We start from the raw sequence: 8,324 nt of genomic DNA on the forward strand, positions 1-8,324 counted from the left end.
GGCCCATGTTGTCTTACTGGAAAGAAGATGTGAGCTATTCACTTCTTTAAGTAATGACCAGGGCAGCTGTGTTGCTGGTGGGTAGCTCGAGCTTCCTTGGAGGTGTTATGGGCACCAGGGCCCAGATGCTGAGGGCTCCACCATCAAACATTAGGTGAAGAGAACGGGGTCACAAAACACTAGAGTCAAACAACTGAAGAGTGTAAGGGATATAAGGCTCAAGATGGATTTAAAGAGGAGGTGCTGTTATGACCGATGCAGTTGGTTAAGCAGAGTTATTTAAAATCCCCAGAGGGAAACTTTAAACCATTTTCATAACCTATAATTTTTAGTGTTATGTTTGAGATGCGACTCTAAATTCAGGAATCAGACGGTCAGTTCTGTCCAATGGTATGGCCTGGATACGTAACTTGCGCTTTTGCAAATTCACTTTTAGGCAAGTTCATCACCAAATTAGCTTCTTTTAGTAGAGTAAATAATTCTTCCAAATGGTGTAAATGTTCCTCCCATGTCTGACAATTAGATCATCAATATAAACAGCATAATTGCTTAGATCCGTAATTACTTTGTCAGTCTTTGAAATGTTGCAGGTGCATTCTTCATACCAAATGGCATGACTTTAAACTGATATAGTCCACTTGGTGTTACAAAAGCTGATATTGCCTTTGCTCTCTCCGAAAATGGTACCAGCCAATATCCTTTTGCCAAGTCAATCTTTGTGATAAATTTTGATTGTCCCACTTTCTCAATGCAATCCTCCAACTTTGGTATGGGATATGAAGCCACTTTTGTCACCGCATTCATCTTTCCATAGTCCACACACAGTCTTTGTGTTCCATCTGATTTCGGTACCAGTACAACAGGTGAACTCCAGTTACTGCAACTTGACTCAATGATGTCATTTTGAAGTATGAAATCAATTTCTTTTTGTACTTGTGATAACTTTGCCAGATTTAATCTATAAGGTGTTGCCTCACTGAAGAAGGTATTTCTATAAATACATCATATAAAGCTAAATGTGTCTTTCCCAACTTATTTCCACAAATAGGTTTGTATGACAGCAATAGCTTTTCCAAATCACTTTGGCACTTGTTTGGAAGGTAACTCAATATTTCATTTAAATTTTCAAGCACCCTCTCATTATCCAATTTGATTAGAGGAAAATCAATTTCAGAGTCCTTCACTTCTGCCTCTTTCTCATCATCCACCTCTTTTTGTTCCTCTTCCCTATCAGGGTACCTTTTAAGCATATTTACATCACACTCTTCTTTCTTCTACCTGGAATATTTATTAAATAATTTACTTCACTCGATTTCTTTTCAATCCTGTAAGGCCCAGTAAATCTTGCATTTAAGGAATCCCATAGAACTGGTAACAAAACTAATACTTTCTCTCCAGAAACAAAACTGCAAATTTTAGCCTTCTTATCTGCTTTCACTTTCATCCTTGCTGTGAGATCTTTAAATGTCCCCTAGCCAACTCACGTGCTCTGTTCAATCTTTCCCTGAAATTTGATACGTAATCCAGGAGAGTATTTTCTGAATTTTGACGTACCAATTTTTCCTGAATCAATTTCAGTGGTCCACTTACCTCATGACAGTAAACTAGTTCAAGAGCGCTAACACCAGTCAATGCATTAAGAGCATCTCTAAAAGCAAATAACAAAACTGAAATTCCCGTATCCCAATCCCGTGCATAATTCTGACAGTATAGTTTTTAAAGTTTGATGCCATCTTCCAAAGCTCCTTGTGACTCTGGATGATAAACTGTTGACTTAAACTGTTTTATCCCCAAACTGTTCATTACTTCCTTAAACAGCTGTAACATGAAACTTGACCCCTGATCTGATTGTATTTCCTTTGGTAAACCATATCTTGTGAAAATTTTAATTAACTCCTCCACAATCTTCTTAAGTTGTAATATTTCTTAAAGGTATAGCTTCATGAAACCCAGTAGACACATCCATTATCGTCAATAAGTAGCACCTCTGTTGAAACCACTTCTATAAGCTGCTCATCTACCATAGGCATCACCCACATTTGTGATCCAGCTATATCATTACCCAGAATGAATTGAACCCCTGCAATGGTCAATTTTTCCGCCACTCCGACTATAACTTCACAATCCTTTCATCTGCTCTTTAAATTTACCTTCCACAACAAAATAAATTTAGCATCTCCGGGAACGCCATTTATTATCACCTTCTCCTGCAACAGCCCCTCTGAACAACAAATATCACTATCCTACGACATTAAGGATTGACTGGCCCCTGTATCTCTTAAAATTTTAACATCTTTACCTGCTCCACTCTGTATAGGTGGAAAGACTTTCCCTTCACATACAAAGTCCTTAAACATTTCTGCAACCTGCTCCTCAGAATCCTCTTGAGTAAACTGTGAACACATTCCCACTTCTTTACCTTTCACTGATTTTCCCCATTTCACCTGTACACAATCCACTGGTTTCTCCTGTACCTGAACCTCAGAACCCACAGTACTTTTGATTCCAGAGATTTCCTGCACCCCAATGATTTTTACAGATTTTTTCCTGCAATCTCCAATACACTGACTTTGTGTGCCACACTTTATTACAATGAAAACACTTCAATTTTCGAATGTCACTTCTGCCTTCAGCACTTTCCTTTTTGTCCTGAGAACAAACTTCCTGGGAACTTCCAGCTACTCCTTCTCTTCCCTGACTACCTTCCTTCCTTTCACCTTCCCACTTTTTATCCTTTTCCAATTTGAAAGGGTGATGGACAAAAGGTTTAACTCTAATCATCAGCTATCTCAGCTGCTTGTCTTACAGAATCAATGTTCTATTCCTCCACATGAGTTCTCACTACTGAAGGGACTGAGTTTTTAAATAATTCCAAAAGAATGACTTCCCTAAGAGCTTCCCTAAGTATAGGTTGGCCCTATTTTAATGCCCGTATCCACTGGTCAAAATTACTTTGTTTTACTCTTTCAAACTCAGTGTAAGTTTGCCCGGGCTGTTTTCTCAAATTCCTAAATTTCTGGCTGTATGCTTCAGGAACCAACTCATATGCACTCAGAATAGCTTTTTTCATCACATCATAATTCACTGACATTTCTTCTAAAAGCGAAGCATATACTCAAGCCCACTACCTAACATCTTAGACTGTAATAACAATGTTCAGTTTTCCTGTGGCCATTTCATCTGTTTAGCTAGCTTCTCAAATGAAATAAAGAATGCTTCAATATCTTTTCCCTCAAACTTTGGAAGAGCTTGTACAAATTTAACCATATCCCCACTGGGTTCTACTCTGGAGATAAATCCTTCCTCACCTAGTGAAGTCTCTTTTCTAACTGCCAACATTTTCAGTTGGAATTCTCTTTCTCTCTCTCTTTCTCCTTCCTCCTTCTCCATATTCACAACTTCTAATGCCCTTTTAAAGGCTATTTCTCTGTCATTTGCTTCTAATTCAATATTTTTCATTTGCAACTAAAGTCTCACTACCTCCAGCTGTGACTTACTAGTATCAGTTTTCACTTCCCACTGTAGATGCTGTGCTATACTTTTAACTATATCAGATTTCCTAGCTCCCACAGGTAACGCCAATTGTAACTTACCCGCCAACTCTGTTAACTTACTTTTGGTTATTTTCTCCAACCCAATCAGAGTAATCTCTTCTACTCCCAGACAAGTCTCAGCAATTGCCAAAGCCACCTTGCCGTCTCACCACTTCTAAAATACCTCACCAACTCCTGAATTCAAAGTGCCACTTGCACTTATAAGCTTAAGATTTACCAATTCCTAATCAATCGAGGAATTAGAAATATAATTTAGCCTGGCACAGCCCCCAATTGTTATGACTGATGCAGTTGGTAAAGTGGAGTGATTTAAAATTCCCAGAAGGAAACTTTAAACAACTGTCATAACCTATAATTTTAAGTATTATATTTGAGATGCGACTCTAAATATCATCCAATATACATGCAGCATGGGTCACTGATATTAAGAGCAGCAACAATATAATGCAGTATTAGTTTGTGTGCACCATGTAAGTGATCCCATTGTGACTATTAAACAAACCAGAGAGTAAAAGTTTTACTTTAACAGCATTGTGCAATATTGTTAAGTTGACAGGAGAATATCCCATTAGTTATTTACAACACTGTGCAGATAATAACACTGATTTCGGTGACTGCCTCAGCCCTCATTAACATGTTCTGCACTTTGCACCATATGGGTAGAGTAACAGTAAATTCATATTTGGGGGAAAGATTCAATTCTTGCAACGCAGATAAACTGCTCAAGATCTTTTCCATCCTGTAGATGTAGAAGAAGACTTCTACTTCTGAAGACAAGCCTGAAGACCATGCTGATTGTTGCTTCTCACTACAATATATTTTCAATATCCATTTTGCAAAACAACTTTATTATGATATTTTAATACTTAAAAAAAACTCATATAAAGCACCAAGGTAGGGTGGGATAATACGTAAGTAGACAAAAGGACAAGATTGAAATCAATGGAAAAGACTCTTGAGAATCATGTGTAGTTAAAAACAGGTTATTAATTTGTCATGGGCTCATTTCACACTCCTTTCCTGGCAATCTCACCCCACAAAGCCTACTCACTGTCAACTTTCATTTGCAAAAAAAAAAATAGAACTCCAGCCATGATTCTACCTTCTATTTGCAAGATAATAATGGACAACAAATGTTGATGGTTGCGGTTGTTGGAGGTCAGTCATCTCAGCTCCTGGACATCATTGCTGGAGTTCCTCAGGATAGTGTCCTCAGCCCAACCATCTTCAGCTACTTCATCAATGACCTTCCTTCCATCATAAGATCACAAGTGGGGATATTCGCTGGTGATTGCGCGATGTTCAGCAGCATTTGCAGCTCCTCATATATTGAAGTAGTCCATGTCCAAATGCAGCAAGACCTGGACAATATCCAGACTTCGGCTGACAAGTGGAAAGTAACAATTGTGCCATACAACTAACTGCCAGGCAATGACCATCTCCAACAAGAGAGAATCTAAATATTGCCCCTTGATATTGAATGGCATTACCATCGCTGAATCCCCCACTATCAACATCCTGAGTGTTACCATTGACCAGAAACTGAACTGGACTAGCCATATAAATACTGTGGCTACAAGAGCAGGTCAGAGGCTAGGAACCCTGCAGTGAGTAACTCACCTCCTGACTCCCCAAAGACTGTCCACCATCTTCAAGGCAAAAGTCAGGAGTGTGATGGAATGCTCTCCACTTGCCTGGATGAGTGTAGCTCCCACAACACTCAAGGATCTTGACACCATCCAGGACACCTTATTGGCACCCCTTCCTCAAACATTCAGTTCCTCCACCACCGACGAACAGTGGCAGCAGTGTGTACAATCTACAAGATGCACTGCAAGAATTCACCAAGGCTCCTTATGCAGCACCTTCTAAACCCACAACTGCTACCGTCTAGAAGGACAAGGGCAGCAGACACATGGGAACACCACCACCTGGAAGTTCCCCTCCAAGTAACTCACCATCCTGACTTGGAAATATATCGCTGTTCCTTCACTGTCGCTGGGTGAAAAGCCTGGAACTCCCTCCCTAACAGCACTGTGGGTGAATCTACACCCAGGGACTGCAGCAGTTCAGAAGGCTGCTCAACAACACCTTCTCAAGGAGAGTTAGGGATGAGCAATAAACGTTGGCCTAGCCAGCAATACCCATATCCCATTAATGAATAATGAAAAAAATTCTGCTCAGAGTCGGAACCATCCAAAGTCGTCGATTTAAATCAAAGTTTTGGATGGTTCCCAGGGTAATTGCCCACCTGAAGTTACGTGGTGACTTCTGGTGGCGTCTTCAGCGCATTTTCTGGCGCAACTCCTGGGTATGGCCCCCCCAGAGATCAGAAGTTGTGGGCCAATCTCGCACCACTGGCGACATTGCCCTATTGTAAACAATGATCAATGAGTTGAACTTATTAAAAGTCATTTCGAAGGATATCATAGGCGGTAACAAGGGTTCAAAGGGGTAGACGCATGAATTTTTCATCATACAAGTCCTTTCTTGACCAAGGTCAGACCCATGCTAATTATTCACCATTTTCATGGCTAGCGGCAGAAGATCATTAGAATGAAGATTAATGCTGAAAGAATTTGGGTGGTGAGGCCCAGAGCCTTATTCTCAGTGCAACCCCAATTTACGTCTCCGCACCCTATCCAGGATGGCTAACAGCTCATGCATCCACCAGGAGCTGAGCAAATCTCTGGGACGGGAAGTCGCCCACTCTGCCGTTAACTCATGGGGTCAAAGGACCTGGCGGCATATTTAAAGGGAACTCAGACAGTCATTCAGCCAGTGTGGGCCAGGAGCTCAGCATCACTCCTCCAAAGTCCTTGCTGTCGCAGCGCATACTGGAGAAGCCAGTGGATGTGAGCACCCACATCACAGGATATGAACTGCAGCTGCTCAAGGAGGCACATCACCATCGCCTTCTCAAGGGCAATTAGGGATGGGCAATAAATGCCGGCTTAGCCAGTGACACCTACTTCCCATGAATGAAAATAAAAAAAACACATGAAGGCACCTCCAACGTTGCCTTCTTTCAATCATTACTAGATAAGAACATCGCCTGCGATACATCCATGGTGGGCTACTGCTTGTCATTCCAGTGGACCCTGTTCACCAGTGTCTTGACGTTGTAGAGGCCCAGCTGCCTCTTGCTGCTCAGGGCCTTGTTCCTCCTGGCCCTGTGTCAACCTGCATTAGACCCTCCTTCTCCTCATCTGGATGAGGGACATTACAAAGGCAGGGTCGACTGCAGTGTACATCATCGATGCTTCAGTGGATCTGTGAACAGATTGAAGTGATAAATTTAGTGAGCATGTCCTTTACACATTATGCCCCATCTCAAAGACAGCAGGCTAGTGCTAAGCCCTTTGCTTGGCCTCCATCTAGACATAGCATCCCCATCCCACCCTTTCCTAGTGATGGACATCCTGGAGGACCAGAGGCGGGTGTTCTTCCCATTCATACATGGCTGCGCATGAAGTCACTGCTCTTTGACCAGGGTGATGACAGCCATGTACAAGAAGTCTCCCTTTGTCAGTATTCCGCTTGTCCTCGAGGCTCAATAGAGAGGCCATTGCCTTGGCAGCATGGAAAGACTAACCAGATGTGCCCTTGTCAGCCATGACCATTCACCCAGGAGTATGGAGGCTTGGAGTCAACAGTTTGCTGCCGTTCACCAGCCGTGCCCCTTGGAGGCATCAACCTCCATCCCTCCCTTCATTCATCCCTGCCTCTGATTGCAGCAGATGGCAAATGACACAGAATGAGTGGCAGCTCAACACCTTTCTGGGATCTCGATGTTTTAAGACTCATGAGTCGGGATCGAACCTGCTGCTGGGTGGGCTTCACCATCGAGAGGGGAACAAAGCTGAGCGTGGTTGGCATTCAGTTGCCTCTTAATTATTAGGGTGTCCCTTTAGTTGACCACTTGTGCTGACCTTGAACCCCACCCACCCGACAAGAGCCTCCTCCCACTTTGAGGGATCTCACTTATTAATTAACCATGTGACCAAGGTTAGAGTTGAAAAATGGTGCATGTCACATTCCAGACTCACTCCACCACTTTCTACCCTCCCCTGTGACCCACCAACTTTCTCCCATCACCCTTGACCCACCCAATATCACCATTCCTCTCCCCTCTGTCACCCTTGAACATCCCTCCCCGCCGTTACCCTGGACCCTATTGTGATCTACCTCCACATGCCTTCCCTACCCTCAGAGCCGACACCTGTTACTGCCCCCATGCCCAACCTGATCCTGCTCCCTCCCGTTACCTGAACCACCTGGCTAGTCCCCCTCTGTGACTTGCACCCACCATGAGACCTGCATCTACCAAATCCTTACCCTGGACCTGCCACCCTAATGCATCCCACTCCCCCCTCTGACTGTAACTGTTCCTGCCAATCACCAGTACCCTGACTTCACACCCCAAAAGCCCACCGCCCTCTAAGACGTGCTCTCCCCTCCTTCCCCGGACATTTTTGATTACCTGGACCTAATTCCTTTGCACTATCCTTAATGGCCTCCTCTGTGTCGTAAATTTGCAATGATTTCTATGATTTCAACCATATCATGGCCAGCTCTGCTTCACCCGGGACCTGTAGCATGCTCCCCAGGATTACTGCTCACTCCCTGGGTCTCTATTCTCTGTGGGTCCTGGGGCCTGCTCACTGCTCACTCTTCCCCTGCCTTCCACTCCATCTCAAGCTTCAGTTCCACTTCCTGTGAGCAAAGCCACGGAGAAATTAGTCAAAAAATTAAGCAGCATTATTATTT

This window comes from Carcharodon carcharias, chromosome 5 (assembly GCF_017639515.1).
Source record: "Carcharodon carcharias isolate sCarCar2 chromosome 5, sCarCar2.pri, whole genome shotgun sequence".
NCBI lineage: Eukaryota > Metazoa > Chordata > Chondrichthyes > Lamniformes > Lamnidae > Carcharodon > Carcharodon carcharias.